The 18,737-nt window shown below is 35.9% G+C and overlaps 1 protein-coding gene and 1 non-coding gene across 2 annotated transcripts in view; one reads left to right on the top strand and one right to left on the bottom strand.

Moving 5' to 3' along the window:
* ARID2 (AT-rich interaction domain 2) overlaps positions 1–18,737 on the bottom strand; it is a 189,382-nt gene that overhangs the window by 135,593 nt on the left and 35,052 nt on the right. The gene's annotated exons all lie outside the window — the stretch shown is intronic.
* Positions 1,410–1,548, top strand: LOC112635680. Its single transcript, XR_003122015.1, has one exon. It is a non-coding gene; the product is annotated as a small nucleolar RNA SNORA64/SNORA10 family (small nucleolar RNA).

Here is an 18,737-nt window from a genome sequence, read left to right as displayed (position 1 = left end):
GATTAAGGACTAAATATAAAAATATGGAACAAAATATTTTTACTATTATCTTAATAAAATTATTATATCTTATATGATACTTTGAAATTAGCATACTGTGTCTAACTCCAGGATTGATCTAGTAAGTGTATAATTACTCACAGACGATATGTATGTATACATAGTGTATATGTGTATACATGTGTACAAATTTTTTAATGAAATATATAATCAAATCTGTAATGGCCTTATCCTGGCTGATTAATTTCTTTTACTAGGTTTTCATTCTCTTACAATGTGAAGATGGGTCTTCATGGCTGATCAAATGCAACAGAACAGGTTCTTTGCAGCAATACTTACCACTTCTCTAAAGCAGTGGTTCCTTAACCAGGACTGATTTTGCCCTCTAGGGTAAACTTGGCAATGAAGAGACATTTTTGGTTGTCACAACAGAGATGAAACCTACTGTATGTAGTAAACAGAGACCAGGGATACTGCTACACATCATACAATGCACAGGACAGCTCTCACAACAAAGAATTTTCCAGCCCAAAATATAAATAGTGCTGAGATTAAGAAATCCTGCTATATATAACTAAGCAGTGTGTCCATTCCCAAAAGGTGTCATGGTTATACAATAAGTATTTTAAGTGCAGAGGCCTATTACTCTTCCTTTCCAAGGCTGCTATATTAATGAATATCACCAAATTATAAACATTGATAGCATAAGATTTGAAATGATTTGAGCCAATGAAGTTGTCTGCAACTCAGGAATCTTTAAGAGCAGAGGAAGTATCTAAATTTAGCCACCAATCCTTAAGTCCATACCTTGTTAGTAATTTTGTTTGAAGCTTAATCCTCTAGGAAAAATCTCAGTAAGAGCTCAAAGGGAAAACATTCCCTGAGGTGTGTGTGTGTTTGTTTTTAACACATCAATAAGATTCTTCATGGGTTTCACACTTGAAATTCATTTGGCTATATAGAAATCCACACATTACCCCTTGGCTCACATTTTCTTTCCTTGAGTATCTTAAATACATTATTCCATTTTCTTCAGGCATAAAGCAGTGCCATTTAAAAGTCGGATGACAAACTTTTTTTCTTTCTCAGTTATTCAGTCTTTTTGCCCGGTGCCCAGTAAATTGTTTTTGCTTTAAAGTTCATTGATTTTATGTGCATTTATATCAGTTGTCATTGTTCTGAGTAAATATTTTTAGGTATACAGTGTGCTGTTTCAACGTGTAGTTTCAAATTTTTTTTAATTTCAAGAATGTCTTATTATAGTTTTTAGAATTTGTTCTGTTTCCTTGGCATGGTTTTCTTCAGGGACCTGTATTATCCATATATTGGATTATCTTTGTTTTCAATATTGTTTTCTCTTAAATCTTTTAGCAGTCTTTTTTTAACAACAACAACCAAAAAACAATTTCCTTCCCTCAGCTCTGCATAATTAAGTTATACTTGGCTTCACCCATTTGACTTCTGCAACAGGGAGAGAGAGAAAAGATGTCCGTGGCGCATCAGATTGGCCTTACGGTGGTCTCTCTCTCCTTGAAGGGCACAACAGATCCTGGGTGAAAAAGAAAACAACAATTTCCTTTCTTCACTTTGTATCGCTTTACACATTACCTGTGCTTTTTTTATTCACTCTTGAATTTCCACTAAATTGAGGCTCATTTCTGAAACTGTATATATGTATTTTTTTTGAGATAGAGTCTTGATCTGTCTCCAAGCTGAAGTGCAGTGGCACAATCATGGCTCACTGCAGCCTTGAACTCCTGGACTCAAGAATCCTCCTGTCTCAGCCACCCAATAAGCTAGGACTATAGTCATGCACCACCACAGACAGCTAAATTTTGTGTACACATTTTTCCTATTCTTTCCCGAATTCTATCACCTTATTTCCGAGTTTTTAAAATTCCTATTTATATTTTTATGTTTTCTTTCATAACATTTTCTTAATTTCTTTTAGCTTGTTTTGAAAGAACAGGTAATAGTACCCATTTGTTTGGGGGCATGTCTTTCTGACTTGCATTCATGATCTTTAAGATATTACTTTGTTCCTTTTTTTCTTTTTCCTTTATATTAACTTTCTCTTAGATTTCACTTCTAATATTTTCTGTTACTAATTTTTAAGTGAAATCAGTTTTTCTGAACTTCGAGATGGAGGCATGGTCATTCTGTTGTTTTTGTGTGGTCTTCAAAAAGCAGCTTGTTTTCACAGATTTTTCTGGTTGTGTTCTCCTCTCCCACTCATCTGAATCTTCTCTTTTATCTCTATTGTCCCTGAACTGCTCAATTTGGACTGCATTCCAGCATTTTCCTCTTAGTTTGGGTTTTATCCCTAAAGGGAGCTATGGCTGCATAGTTTTGATACTTCATAATGCCTAGATTATGTATCCCCCTCTACTTTACAATATATTACTTGTACCCATTCTAATTCCACTTGCTTTTCTGAAATCAGCCCACTGTATTTTCTAGTAAGTAGATTATTTTGGGGTTTTCATATTTTCTGGTCCGTCAGACAATCCATTGTTTCTCCATGCTTACTCCCTCATAGAGTCTTGCTCTGATTTGGCCCCATTCTCTTGTATTTAAGGCTCATAGAAATATCTCAACATTTAGCAAAAATGCAGATGTTTTGCTTTGCTCTTCAGGCAGGCAGTTTCTAAGAAGGCTCCCAATGATTCCTGATTCCTGCTATTCACCTCACTGTATAATTCTTTCCCCTTAAGTAGAGGATGAACCTACTGACTTGTTTTAAGATCAGAATACAACAGAAGTGATAAGATGTCACTTCTGAGATTAGGTTACATAAAGACTCAACTTCCATCTTGTTCTTTTTCTCTCCCACTTGCTTATTCTGAAGAAAAACAGTTGCCCTACAGTGAGCTGCCCCACGGAGATGCAAAGAATTGAGGGAGGCCCTCCAGCCAACAGCCAGCAAGAAACTAAGACCCTCATTTCAATGGGCCACAGGGAAATTAATTCTGTGAACAATCACTGAGTTTGAAAGCAGACTCCTCCCTAGTCGAACTTCGAGATAACTGAAACCTAGGCCAACACCTTGACTGCAGTCTTGATTGCAACAGATTGATTGTGAGAGACTCTTAGCTAGAGTCTAAGCTAGAACTAAATTGTGCCTAGATTCAGAGCTCACAGAAACTTTAAGATAATAAATGTCTGTTGTTTTAAGTGCTGGGTTTGAGGGTAATTGGTAATGCAGCCATAAATAAGTAGTACGATTTCTTTCAGCTCTGTTTTTATGGGAGTGGGGGATTTAGTGAGATGGAAAACTACTTCATAAATAATTTTAAAAACAAATATTACTCTTAAAAGTAAACATTATATTTTTCTTTAATTTTGGAGGCCAATTTTAACAGCTAAGCAAACAAAATAATATCAGCTGGGCACAGTGGCTCACACCTGTAATCCCAACACTTTGGGAGGCTGAGGCAGGTAGATCGCCTGAGGTCAGGAGTTTGAAAACAGGCTGGCCAACATAGCGAAACCCCACCTCTACTACAAACAAAAAATTAGCCGGGCGTGGTGGTGGGCGCCTATAATCCCAATGACTAAGGAGGCTGAGGTAGGAGAATTACTTGAACCTGGGAGGCAGAGGTTGCGGTGAGCCGAGATCGTGCCATTGCATTCCAGCCTAGGCAATAAAAGCGAGATTCCATCTCCAAAAATAATAATAATAATAATAATAATTATTATTATTTATATCAATTTACCTTAAAATGTAAACGTACTCTACTGTTTAGTTACCAACGAAGCAATTCCTTCCTCCCTTCTCAGATAAATTAATTCCAACATGTATTACCACATAAAAATCATTTCTTTTCTAGCAGCTTGAGTTTCCCAAATGAAAAAAAGCAGATACTAATCACATCACTTTTCATATGAATAAAACTTATACAGAAAACAAAACAGTGCAAAGTACTCCTCCCCCAAAAGGCAGAAGTCATTTATCCCAAGTTTTTAAATTCTTGTTTATGGTTATTCTAATTTTCAAGATAAATTCTATTCCCTCGTCCCTAACTGCAGAGTAAGTTACATCAGAGATTGTCACTTTGTATCAGCAATGTCTACAAAGTGTCTGGCACACTGTAAGTGGTTAGTAAATACTTGTTGAATGAGTAAGTCTATCAAAATCTGCTAAACTATAACCAGCATTTATTTAGCATTTACCAACTACTAGGCAATCTGCTAAGTAAGTACTTTATATGTATTAACTTTCACAATCCTTATAAGAAACTATTTTTAATCTTATTTAATAGATAGGGAAACTGAGGCCTAGAAGTTAGACAATTTATCCAATATAAACATTGTAAGCAAATGACATAATCTTAGTAAGTTACTAAAAAGTCTAATTTCAAAGCCGTGCTCTTACATTCCTACATTATAACAGCCATTCCTAAAATCTGATAAATGAGCAAGGATTTATTTTTCTATAGAAAAATACTTCTCAGTATGAATTCTCTCTTGCTTTTAAAGCTGTTTTATTTCAATAATATTATTGAATAAATTATTATTTTAATAAAACTGTCAAGTTTTGTTGATTTGGCAAAACTAAAAGACGACAGAAAACTAACGAGAATTACTCTAAAAATCCAAATAATGATCAGAGGCAAGACCTAAAGTTCAGGTGAAAGCCTATTAATCAAATGATGATTCCCAATGGACCCTCTCACCATTACAATGACCAAATATTTCCAAATCTCCTGGCTGTTGACAATGTTCTACTAAATTACATTTTAATTTAAATTGATAAAGTCCAGGTATGATTTTTTAAATGTTCAAATAATCCACTTAAAACCATAATGTAAAATACCATTTTCAGTATTTTGACAATATTTGACAGAACAAAGTACAATTTTTCACAAATGAAATAATATTTTTAAAATGCAATTATGATACCAACTGGTAACAACGGTATTATTTTATAGACATTTTACATACTGCTAGTGGATGTTAAATTGGATCAGTGTTTCTGGATGGCTACTTGGCAATATACATTAAGAATCTTGAAAACATTTATATTCCTTGACTCAGTAATTACCCCTCTAGAAATATAAAAGGAAATAATCAGAAACAGATAAAGATTTACAGCTTTATAAATAGATTTACGAACAAGAAGGTTCACCACAAAATTTATAATATTAAAGCAAAAGAGTAACTTAAATGTATGACAATATAAAGAAGTTAAAATTATGACACAAATATGAAGTTATTAAAATTATCTAAAAACTAAAGATATGGAAAAGTTATTGCTTATAATAGGTTAAAAAACTAATAAAGACATGAGTGATGCCAATTTTAAAAATTTATTTTTTAAAAGACTGGGCAGAAATAAACCAAAATATTAATTGTAATTATTTTTGAGTGGTAGGTCCACATGGGATTTACAGTTTCTTCCAGATATTTTTTCAGATGTTTGCAGGTTTTCTATAATTAACAAGTATCAGCTTTAGAATGAAAAAACAGCCCATTATTTTCCAAAGATTTTAATTTGGATTATTACATAAAATATTATATGATTTTTGAAGTATAATAACATATAAATGAAGCATCATTTAAAATTTTAAATTAATTTAAATAAAAATTAAGTTGAAACTCTGAAAAGACTGATTTTCTTACTAACCTAAGTAAACACACTGTGTAGGAAACTACATAAACTGTATATAACTTCTGAGCAAATATAGATCAATCTAGGCCCTATATAGTCTTTTTCTTATTATTACTCTCTCTGTAGTCTTTTGTTACTTCTCTCTCTCTCTCTCTGCCTTCTCTATCTATACATACACAAAAACAGCACTAAGTACTAACATACATTCAACTTATGAATATTCTTTTTTACACAGAATGTATATATTCCTGGCCTCTATCCAGAGTTATGATGAGGTTAGATGCCCTGAAGTTGGGATTAAAGTGAAAAATAGCAAATTAACACCATAAGAGGTTACCTCTACTCTGCCATCTATATCCTAAATCTATAATAAGACATTTTCTGGGGGGCAGGGGAAACAGGTATAAACTGGGATTTTAACCATTCCTTTTTTTTTTTTTTTTTTTTTGAGAAGTCTCACTGCTCACTGCAACCTCTGCCTCCTAGGTTCAAGTGATTCTACTGCCTTGGCCCCCCGAGTAGCTGGGATTACAGGCACCTGCCACGCCCAGCTAATTTTTGTATTTTTAGTAGAGACAGGGTTTCACCATGTTGGCCAGGCTGGTCTAGAACTCCTGACCTCAGGTGATCCACCTGCGTCGGCCTCCCAAAGTGCTGGGATTACAGGCGTGAGCCCTGTGCCTGGCTGGTTTTAACCATTCTTATTAGTAAAATTACTAAATAGTCCAGTTTGTTAAAAATTTTACTTGTTGAATATAATATAAACTTTAAAGATAATAGTCCCTGTACTTAGTCCCTATAATCTATGACAACGCTAAGAAAGGCTAATGTATAATAAGCTAAACTGACACAAAATACAAATTAGTTTACCAGCAAGAATAAAATATGTAGCACCTACCTTGAAAGATAATTAGGGATAGATTCAAGTTAAGACTTTAGTAGTAAAATCTGCATATAAAAAATTTGACTTACACAGAGAAAAATTAAGGTCACCAGTTGAAATATCTCAATATTAATGTACTGCTTGTGCATTATTAAGAAGGCCCAAAGATTTGCAAGCTATAGATAATAGCACAGCTCCATACATTCAATGTGATTGTATCTTCTATATATTATACACAATACACTATCATCTCAATGGTAATTGAGTCATTATGGATAATTAATTAGAACATTAATACTTATTACACTACAGTTAAATTCTCAAATAGACTGACAGTACTATTATAAGTATCCAAATCTGGAATTGTTTTCTACCACTATTTAAAAGAACATCTCTATATAATATATACTATACTATGAACTTTTAGAATATATTTTTAGACTTTTTTTCCTTAAATGATTGCAGTATTCAGCATACTACCTCTTTTTATATATTATCATCCTAATTCCCATTTTTAAAGTTTCCTTTTTTATATAATACATTTAAAAAATAGAGACGGAGGCTGGGCACAGTGGCTCGCGTCCGTAATCCCAGCACTTTGGGAGGCTGAGGCAGGTGGATCACTTGAGGCCAAGAGTTTGAGACCAGCCTGGCCAACACGGCAAAACCCCATCTCTACTTAAATAAATAAATAAATAAATAAAATCTCTACTTAAATAAATAAATAAAACAAATAAACAAGCTGGGCATGGTGGTGCGGGCCTGTAATCCCAGCTACCCGGGAGGCTGAGGCACAAGAATTGCTTGAACCTGGGAGGCAGAGGTTGCAGTGAACCAAGATCACGCCACTGTACTCTAGCCTGGACGACCCGGCAAGACTGTCTCAAATAAACACACAAAAAAAATAGAGCCGGCATCTCACTATGTTGCCCAGGCTGGTCTGGAACTCATGGGCTCAAACGATCCACCCACCTTAGCCTCCCAAAGTGCTGGGATTATAGGCATGATCCACCATGACCAGCCTCCATTTCTAAAGTTTCTATAGAAGCATATGAATTCTTTTAAAAAATCCTTTGATTTCATGTCTCAGGAATCTGTTTAACTTAGCAGCTCCTTAGTATCAAACGATCATACTCCCACAGTACAAGATTTTAAATTAAATCTCTTGAGGGCTTTTTTTAAAATAGTTATTTAAACGAATACCTATCCTGATCCCTTGAATTATTATTTCCAAACTGTCTTTCTTTAAATGCTTCATGTGAGCTATCTGAGTTCAGCCAGAAATTTGGACAGTTTATCTTCCCACAAGTAATAAGAGTTTAAAATGTGGTAGGCACAAAAGGAGAACAAGAACAAATATACTGGATTAAAACCAAGTGAACTTATTTCAACAAGTCACTCTCTGTAGAGCAGTTCCTAAACATTAGCAAGGTTCAGAATCACCTGGAGGACCTGTTAGAAATAGACTGCTTGGCCGGGCAAGGTGGCTCACGCCGGTAGTACCAGCACTTTGCGAGGCCGAGGCGGGCGGATCACGAGGTCAGGAGATCGAGACCATCCTGGCTAACACAGTGAAACCCAGTCTCTACTAAAATTGCAAAAAATTAGCCGGGCGTGGTGGCGGGGGCCTGTGGTCCCATCTACTTGGGAGGCTGAGGCAGGAGAACCGCGTGAACCCGGGAGGCGGAGCTTGCAGTGAGCCAAGATGGCGCCACTGCACTCCAGCCTGGGCAACGGAGCAAGCCTCCATCTCAGAAAAAAAATAATAATAATAAGACTGCTTGGCCCTAACCCCAGAGTTTCTGACTCAGTAGGTGTGAATATTTGCATTTCTAACAAGCTCCCAGATGATGCTGATCCCACTGGTCTGGGGAACCTCACTTAGAGAATCACTGCTGTAGTCTCATGAAGTATACTGTCTGAAATAAAAATTGTAACATGTCAAAAGTTCTCTAATTAGAAACACATATCTAAATATATGTAAGCAAATACTCTCTTGCCTAACATTATATTAATTAGTTACTCAAGTAAATTATTTCAGAGAAAAATGGTACCACCAGATTTTCACCAATTATTACAACAATGTAGGTTAAAACATCTTCAAAAGGTTAAGTTTACCTGCTAGAAATTACTAAGATAAGCAACAGCAATAAAGTACTTAAAGCTGCAAAGAGAAAAATACGAGTCCTTAATAACTTATGAAATGAAGGAAAAGATTAGTTCCTTAGTATATTTAAACTAAATTCTATTTGCATCCATCTGGCAGTAAAATTAACACAGTATGCCTTTATGTTAGACACACCTAAAGTGGAATCATGACTTCACCAAACTACTTACCTCATATGACATTGGCTGAGCTAATGAGTTAAAGTTTCTCCCTTAAAACAGAGTTCCAATATAGCAAAACTTTAAAATGCTTTGTAATGTCATTCTCCCTTCGACGAAACTACTAACGTATCAAATTGTAAGAACAGTAATGAATAAATTTTCAATAAAGAATTCAGACACTTCTGAGAGAGAAAAAATTTGAAAACTTAAAATTCTTTTCTCACCTGGATTCAGATGGAGTCTTACTGGATGCAATAAGGATGCCCTAACCAAAACCCAAGGACATAAAAGAGCAATGAAGCCTCTTAGATAAAATCACTATTGCACATAGAAATAGACATTCTGGAAGACTGAGTCAGGCATAGAGGGCAGTGATCCAAAAATAATTCTAGGTTTTCTCTGAGATGGCAAACACCGCAGCCTTTCTGGAGCTAGACATTCTGGTTGTCAGCTTACGTCCTAAAGTACTAGCATGAAAATATAGTTCAGCAAACACTAAAAGAAAGCATCATTTTCCCTCAAACCTGCAAGAATCATGGCTCATAGGATGAATGCACAATCACCCCAGGCCAGGGTTTCTCATCCTTAGCACTATTAACATTTCAGGCTGGGTAATTCTTTCTTGTGGGGGGACCATCCTGAGCATTATACATTATTCAGCAGTATCCCTAGCCACTATTCACTAAATGCCAGCAGCATTCCCCAGTTATGACAATCAAAAATATCTCCAGACATTGCCCAATGTTCTCTGTGAAGCAAAACTACCCCTTATTGAGTACTGCCATAGCTCAAAATCAAGAACATCAGTAAATTAAAAATGTTTACAAATAATCTAAGTTTTAGATGAAACAATTCTCTGGCCACAATGCCTCATAAAACTCAAGTATTCAACAAATGTTAGCCACTATTATTATCATTTTGTATGTGTACATGGCTGCCTAGTGTGTTGGTAGTAACAGGAGTCTGAACTCACTTCCTGTAATAGTTAACAAAAACGTTTAGAAACTTGGGAGGGAGGAATCATCAACTTAGAGTACCACCAGTGCTGCATACTGGGACATTCATGGGAAGCCATAATTTATATCCCAAATGGTAAAAACGTATATCACAATTCATATTAAACACAACACACAAACATGTACACACATGGATACATACACAGAAAGGGGAAAAAGATGCTAAAAGTTGACCTACCAACCTCAAAGTTCTAACACTCAAGTGAGACGCATACAAATGATTTGACAGGTATGATAAACAAGTAAGTTTCCAGGAAAAAGTGATTTTTAAAAACAAGCCAATTCAGCCCCAGCTTATACTCTAAGTTTACACCAAATGATTCAAGGAACATGTAAGGGTCCTTTATTCTTGCAACAGACCTTCACACTAAAAATTAGGTTAACTAAAAACCTGAATATAAGTAATTTAGTAATGTCTTTAAGTTAACATTATTATATTAGAACCTAGAAATACAACTAGTATTTGGTATAATCTTATAAACATAAAACCTCAGTATTTTTAATTCAGATTCAATAATGAATAATCTGCCTTCACAATGTTTCCCTCACTCAGGCAATACAATGTCTTTTAAGGAAGTTAAAAGTTTTATAAACTAGTTACAAGATAATTGAATGCAGGAAGCTACTATATATTAAAAAAGGTTTCCACTCAAAGCAAGGATCTTAATTTCCAGTCACAGGGGAAGATAAATAACTTACTGCTATTTCCCTAATGCTCCGGTTACCCATTCCCACACCAACTGCTGTAAGAAGGTACATCTGTCCCCACCTAAGTCTATTTCTTGCAAAAGCTGGCGAAGAATCTGTACTAATTTTTCTTTCAATGTTTGGCAGAATTCCCTAGTTAAACCATATGGGCCTTTGCTTTACCTTGTAGGTAGCTTCTTAAAAAAAAATAATAATTCAATCTCTTTATTTGTTATAGGTCTATTTACACTTTTTTTTTAAGTCAATTTCAGTAGTTTGTATCTTTCTAGAAAGTTGTAAATCTAATCTAAGTTATTTAATTTATTGGCATACAGCTGCTACTATTCCTTTACACTACTTTTTACTTCTGTAAGATTGGTAGCAGTGTCTCCTCTTTCATTTCTAATTCTAGTAATCTGTGTTTTCTTTTTTCTTAGACAATCTAGCTAAACATTTTGTCAAAATTGTTGATACCAGCTTCTGATTTAACTAATTTTGATTTAACTAGTTTTTCTTTTATTTCATTAATTTCTTCTTGAACCTTTATTATTTCCTTTCTCTGCTTGCTTTAGGTTTAGTATGCTCTTCTTTTTCAGTGTCTTAAGGTAGACGGCTGTATCAATTTGAAATTTTTATTCTTTTTTAATAGACATAACTACAGATTTTCCTCTAAGCACTACCTTAACTGCACCCATAAATTTAGTTTATTATTTCTTCATTTTCATTAATCTCATAGTATTTTCCAAATTTACTTCTGATTTCTTCTTTCATCCCCTAGTTACTACAGGAACATGTTCCATTTCTACATATTTTTAAGTTTCCCAAATTTCTTTCTGTTGGTTGCTAATTTCATTCTATTGTGGTTTGAAAACATGCTTTGTATTATTTCTTTTTAAATGTAATAAGGTTTCTTTTACAGTGTCGCATATGGTGTTTCCTAGAGAATATTCTGTTTGCACTACAGAAAAATTCATATTCTGCTACTGTTAGATAGTGTTCTATAAATGTCTGTCTGGTCTGGTTGACTTATAATGCTGTTCAAGTCTTACATTTCCTTGTGGATCATCTGCCTAGTTGTTCTATTCCTTACTGAAAGAGGGGTATTAAAGTCTGCAACCATTATTTTTAAATTGTCTATTTCTCCCTTTATCAGTTTTTGCTTCATACTATTTTGGAGCTTTGTTGTTAGATGCAGATATTTACAATTTACAATTGTTATGTCTTCTTAATGCACTGCAATTTTTTTACCAATATAAAATGTCCCTTTTTAGCTTCGGTAACTTTTTTTTGTTTTAAAGTCTATTTTGCCTGATATTAATATCGCCACTCCAGCTTTCTTATGGTTATGATTTGCATAATAAATCTTTTGTCATCCTTTTATTTTCAATCTATATATTTGAATCTGAAGTGTGTCGCCTGTCAAGAGCATATAGTTGAGTTCTATACTTTTTATCCAGTCTATCTCTAGCCTCTGCCTTTTTTTAATGTCTGTAAACAGGGTCTTGCTGTGTTACCCAATCTGGCTCTAACTACTGGGCTCAAGCAATCCTCCCACCTCAGTCTCCTGAGTAGCTAGGACTACAGCTGTACTTTACCACACCTGGATTCTAACTTCTGAATTGATTGATTGATCCATTTACATTTATTGTCATTATTGATATAACTAGATTTTGACCTGCTAATTTACTTTTTGTTCTGTATCTCATGTTTTTGTTTCTCCATTCCTTTTTTACTGCTTTCTTTTTGCATTACATCAATATTTCCTAATGTAGCATTTGTCATTGATTTTCCTTCGTGTTGCTCTAGGGCTTCCCATGTACATCTTATCAGATTCAGCTTCAGATTTATGCTAACTTAATCACACTGAGATGTGAAGATGTTACTCCTATATAGCTCTATTTCCTTTTTCTCCTTTTTGTGATATCATTGTTATATACACCTATAAATGTTATAAGCTGAACAATACTTGTTATAGTTATCACTTTACATAATTTTACGACTTTTTAAAAAGCTGAGTGAATAAAAAGAGCAAAGCATGTTTGCTCTTCTTTATTGTTTCTGGTTCTCTTTGTTCCTGTGGCTTCAAATTACCATCAAGAGTTATTTCCTCAGTTAAGTACAGTTTTGTGTCAACAAATCTCCCTTACACTGTAACTGGCAAATATATTGCATTTTAATGCATATGGGCCCAAAGACATTATATATATGTTTACACATTTGCTTTTTAAGACAGGGTCTGGCTCTGTCACCCAGGCTAGCGTACAGTAGTACAATCATAGTTCACTGCAGCCTCAAACTCCTGAGCTCAAGCAATCCTCCCACCTCAGCCTACCAAGTAGCTAGGGCAACAGGTATGCAATGCTGTGCCTAACTAGTTTTTTAAAAATTTTTTTTTTTTTTTTTGTAGAAACAGTCTTGCTATGTTGCCCAGGCTGGTCTCAAACTCCTGGCCTCTGGTGATCTACCTGCCTCAACTTCCCAAGGTACTAGGATTACAGGTTTCAGCCACCCCACCCAGCTCACAATTGCTTTTTTTTTTTTTTTTTTTTGAGATGGACTCTCACTCTCTTGCCCAGGTGGAATGCAGTGGCACAATCTCAGCTTACTACAACCTCAGCCTTCCGGGTTCAAGCAATTCTCCTGCCTCAGCCTCCTGAGTAGCTGGGATCACAGGCGTGCGTCACCACCCCTGGCTAATTTTTGTATTTTTAGTAGAGATGGGGTTTCACCACTGCGCCCATCAATTAAGAAATGGAAAAGAAATATGCACTTATACTATCTTTTATAATTATATAATTACCTTTGCTGGTGGTGCTTTTTGTCAATTTTGTGTGTGTGGATTTAAATTACAATGTGGGATCGCTGGCTTTCAGTCCAAATAACTTCCTTTAGTACTTCTTATTGGTAGTGACAGGAGGCAGTCAAATGCCAGGCAGATAGGGATGCATCCCTGCCTGGTGAAACCCCACCTCCAAGCCAAAGAAAGTTTCAAGCCTAAAAGCCAAGCTACAAGTCACATCCATGGACCGGATTGAGAACTTGTCTTCCCATTTGGTGCACTTTTCTCTCATTGATCTCTACCTTTCAACTATTTTACATATACTTACTCTTTCCTAATTGGTTTTCTAACCTGCTGTGCACACCTCTGAGTGGTGCCTTTGCTTTAGCCTTTCTTTACATACTAAGAAACCAATCAGCACACACTCCTCTATTCTGCAGCCATAAAAGCCTCAGACTCAGCCACACTGAGAGAGGGACCACTTCCGCATCCTCTTTCAGCTGAGAACTGTTCCGTCATTCAATAAAATTATTCTCTGCCCTCCTCACTCTTCAACTGTCAGTGTTTCCCCATTCTTCTTGGGTGTAGGGATAAGAGCTTGGGAACCACTGAATGTGGGTACAAGCTATAGCACAGGTTAGCTGGGGCACCCCTGGTCTAGCTGCAGGCTGTGCTGGTGCACAAGCCAGACTTGGCCCATATGGGACAAGTAGACAGGGTGCCCCACTGCTGTGACCCTCGCAAAGGGGCCAAAAAAAAATCCTGTGTCATTATAAAGCATGACTGCTAGCAACAAATTCTCTGAGTTTTGTTTATCTGGGAATATTTTTATTTTGCCTTCATTTTTTAAAGATAGATTTCCTGAATACAGAATTCTTGGTTGACAGGTTTGTTTTTTTTCCCTTTAAGCCCTTGATCTTATCCCACTGCATTCTGGCCTCGATTCTTTTTGATAAGAAGGCAGTTATTAATTTCATCGGGGTTCACTTGTAAGTGATGACATGTTTTTATCTTGCTGCTCTCACGATTTCCTCCTTATCCTTAAACTGTGCTATGATGTGTCTGTGAATCTCTCTGCATTTATTCACTTGGCGTTCACTGAGAGTCCAAGACATACAGGTTAACGTTTTTCAATAAACTTGGTAATAAATTTGGCAATGAAAGAAAAATGTTCAGTCCTTCTTCCATTTTCCGTTCTTGTCTCTGTTCTCTCCGGGTCCTCCCATTATGTGTATACTGGTACACTTCACGCTTCCCACATTTCTATGAGGTTGTGTTGATTTTTCTCCATGATTTTTTTCTCTTCATACTCCATAATCTCTGTTGATCTATCTTTAAATTAATTAATTCTGTCTTCTGCCAGTACAAATCTGTGACTCAGTCCCTCTAGTGAACTTTTCATTTCAGCTTTAATGTTTTTCAATTATAGAATCCCACTTAGTTCTTTTTAATAATTCTGTATCTTTATTGACATTCTCTATTTGATAAAAAATTGTCACCATACATTGCTTTACTTATTTAATGGTGATTTTATTTATTTCTCTGAACATATTTACAATGGCTCTCTGAAGTTAATTCCAAAATCAAGTCACTTTCACAGGCAGTTTCTGTTCCCTGCTTTTTTTCTGGTGTATAGCTCATTCTTTCCTGTTCTTTGCATATCTCACAATTTTTTGTTGGCAACTGACCATTTTATATATTATAGCCACTCTGGATCTTGATTGCCCCACTCTGGGGTATGTTACTATTATTTCTTTAGTCACTGGCTGGATTGTTTTAGTGAAGTGTATTTCTCCCCATCTCCCCTGTGTGAAGCCCCTCATGTTCCTCCTCAGGAGGCACAGCCTTGGATAGTCGCAAAGTCACCATGAAATGACTGCTTCGGGCAGGGCACTCTTTTTCTCTTTCTTTGACCACATCCAGTTGTTAGGCATCACCAATTGCTGGCTGATTACTCCACTGTTTTCAACAATGTGCTGAAGCATCCTTTGCTTCACAGGTCAATGAAAACAAATCTGGGTTCCTTTAAAGGAATAGTTTCAGGGGCCAATGTTTGAGATTTGTTCTGAACCCAAAAAGACTCCTCCCAGCTCTTCATTTCCCTGGTTCTCTCTAGCAAACTAGCCCTTCTACAGTTTATTTATCTCCACTGCACCTACCAATCTCCTCCTAACTGCCTCTCACCACACCCTCCTGTTTTTGGATACTCTTAGACCTGAACTTCTCCCTACACTGTTGCAAATGAAGTTAGTTTCTTTAGAAAGAGATTTAGAACTCTGTCTTACAGCATACTTCTCCCCCTAGGCAAGTCTCTATCTCTGGAGCTGGAGGACAATGGTGCACTTATCTTTGAATGACAACCCAGTTAGAGGACAAAAACACTTGGTGGAGTTGGGGTAATAGCCTCAGGTCTCAACTTGCCTCTCCCAGTGTGGAACTGCTGGATTACAAACTGGGGCATGGGTGACTGTGCCTTCAGTATTCCCAGTGGTACTGTACACAGGTACAGCCTCTGTACCATGAGTAAGAAATAGTGAGTTCCTGCCTCTCAGCCCCACTCATCCAGAACTTGACCTCATCAACAGGCCGCTGGAGAGTAAGATTTAAAAAAAAAAAAATCTTGATATCCTGGTCCTTTGAGAAAGATACCTTCCAACTAGGAAATAAAGGAACAGGTAATCTTGTACTCTTGGCTATACCAGTCTGGAATGAAGTTTCCATCTCAATGAGCTGGGAAAGAGGAAAAGGAAGTGGGTCTTGGTTCAATACCACAGTAATTCAATGTTCTTACTAAGTTTTAGTAGATTTTCTTGAATAAATGTCTTTTCATTTGCTATATGCTCTTACGACCATTTCTCGAGACTTCAAATGACTGCATTTTCCGGTTTCAATGGAAAGTGGGTCTACAGAAAGACTCATGCTGTCCTGTTGAAAGTATACGGTCCCAAATAAATGTATAGCTCAAATGTGTCTTAATGATTTCTTATGGCATCTCCTTCACTACATTCCTCTTCCACAATCAGAGATAACTACTAGCAACAGTGAAGTAGAGATTTTTTTCCGCATACCTTCAACAAGGAAGATGTACAAACTATAGTTTCACAGAAACATCCGATACCACACACCATCACTCTCCCCAGAACCCAGAGCTTTTTCTTTTTTTTTTTTTTTTTAAGAAACAGAGTCTTGCTATGTTGCCCAAGCTAATCTCCAACCCCTAGGCTCAAGTGATTCTCCTGCCTCCGCCTCCCAAGGAACTGGGACTACAGGCCCCTGCCACTCCACCTAGCTCAAGTTTGTTGCTATTTGTGCTGACCTGCCATTCCTGCCCAGTCTTTAGAGATTTATTTCCTTACATACAGGACTATTCAAAGCATGGAAAATATTTTTTATTTTCAAGTAACCATGTAAGTAACTAAAGCATGAATCTTGCAAGAAAAAAACTGAAAAAAATCAACTTTATAAAAATTAAAAATTCTTCCTTTTTTCATGAGAAAACGAAAGCACAAGCCATAGACTGAGAGAAAATACTTGCAAATCACTTATTGGGTAATATTCAGAATATACAAAGAACTCCAAAACTGAACACAAAGAAAACAACTCAATTTCAAAGGTGCACAAAAGACTTGAAGAGGCTCTTCACTAAAGAATATATAAAAAATGCAAATAAGAATATGACAGTACTCAATATGACTAGTCATTAAGGAAAAGCAAATTCTAGCCAAACTAAGATAAAACTACACACCTATGAGGATGGCAAAAAATAGACTGGCCATATTGAGTGACAACATGGATCAACTAGAATTTTTCAAACACTGCTGGTGAGAATGTAAAATTTTTTTTTATTGTTGTTGTGTTTTTGTTTTTTTGTTTTGAGACAAAGTTTCGCTCTTGTTGCACAGGCTGGAGAGCAGTGGCACGGTCTTGACTCACTGCAACCTCTGCCTCCCGGGTTCAAGTGATTCTCCTGCCTCAGCCTCCCAAGTAGCTAGGATTACAAGCTATTTATTTAAAAGTTAAATATATGCCTAACATATTCAATATACAACACAAAACAATATGTTCATTGTGGTCTTATTTGTAACAGCCAAAAACTGGAAATAACTCAAATGCCTATCAAGAAGTGAATGTCTAAACAAATTATGGTATATCAACACAATAGAATACTACTCAGCAGTAAAATAGAAATGAACTTTGTTATATGAAACAACATGGATCAATTTCAAAATAATTTTGTTGACTAAAAGAGTACAAATTATATGATTTCATGTATATAAAATCCTAGAAAATGCAAACTGATTTGTTATGAAAATAACAAATTAGTGGCTGCCTGGGGATAGCAAGAGGTTATAAGGGGGCAAGAAAAGACCTGAGGGTGATGAATATGTTCATAGCTTGACTGTGTTAATAGTTTCACAGGATACACTTATGTCAAAACTTACCAAATTGAATACTTTATACAATTCAAGAAGCTAAATTGTACAAAGAACATTTTCAATTCACTGTACATCAATTATATATCTCAATAATGCTTACTGAAGACAGAATAAAAAGACAAATCACAGTTTACATGAAAATATCTGCGAATCATATACTTGATGAAGGACTTCTACCCAGATTATTCTGAAGAACTCAAAAAATTTAATTAAAAAAAGAAACAAAACAGACAAAAAAAAAAAACCCAGGCCAGGTTCAGTAGTTCACACCTCTAATTCCAACACTTTAGGAGGTTAAGGCAGGAGGATCACTTGAGCCCAGGAGAATTCAAGATCAGCCTGAGCAACATGAGACACCATCTCTACAAAAAGTTTATTTTTTAATTAGCCAGGATTGGTGGCCTGTGCCTGCAGTCCCAGCTACTTGAGAGGCTATCATGGGAGGATCACTTGGGCACAGAAGCCAAGGCTGCAATGAGCCAAGATCGTGCCACTGCACTCCAGCCTGTGTGACAGAGATAGACCTTGTCTCAAAAAAAAAAGAAAAGAAAAAGAAAACAATCCAATAAAGAAATAGGCATGGGATCCAAATAGTTACTTCACCAAAGAATATACACAGTGGAAAAAAAAATACATTAAAAATGTTCACATTCATTAGTCATTTAGGGAAATGCAAATTAAAAGAACAATGAGATATTATTACATATCTTTTAGAATGGCCAAAATTAAAAAATTAACAATATCAAATGCTAGCAAGATTGAGGGACAACTGGACCTCACATATTGCTAATGGGAATGCAAAATTAGTTCAGCCATTCTCAAAAACAGTTTAGCAGTTTCTTATGAGATCAAATAAATATTTAAGGTATAACCCAGCAATTTTATTCCTTGGTATTTACCCAAATTAAGTGAAAATTTCCGAAAAACTTATATGCAAATGTTTATAGTGTTTTTAATCACCAACTGGAAGCAACCCAAATTATTCCTCAACTAAAAA

This window comes from Theropithecus gelada, chromosome 11 (assembly GCF_003255815.1).
Source record: "Theropithecus gelada isolate Dixy chromosome 11, Tgel_1.0, whole genome shotgun sequence".
In the NCBI taxonomy this organism is placed as follows: Eukaryota; Metazoa; Chordata; class Mammalia; order Primates; family Cercopithecidae; genus Theropithecus; species Theropithecus gelada.
This window is presented reverse-complemented; position numbering and strand designations above follow the sequence as displayed.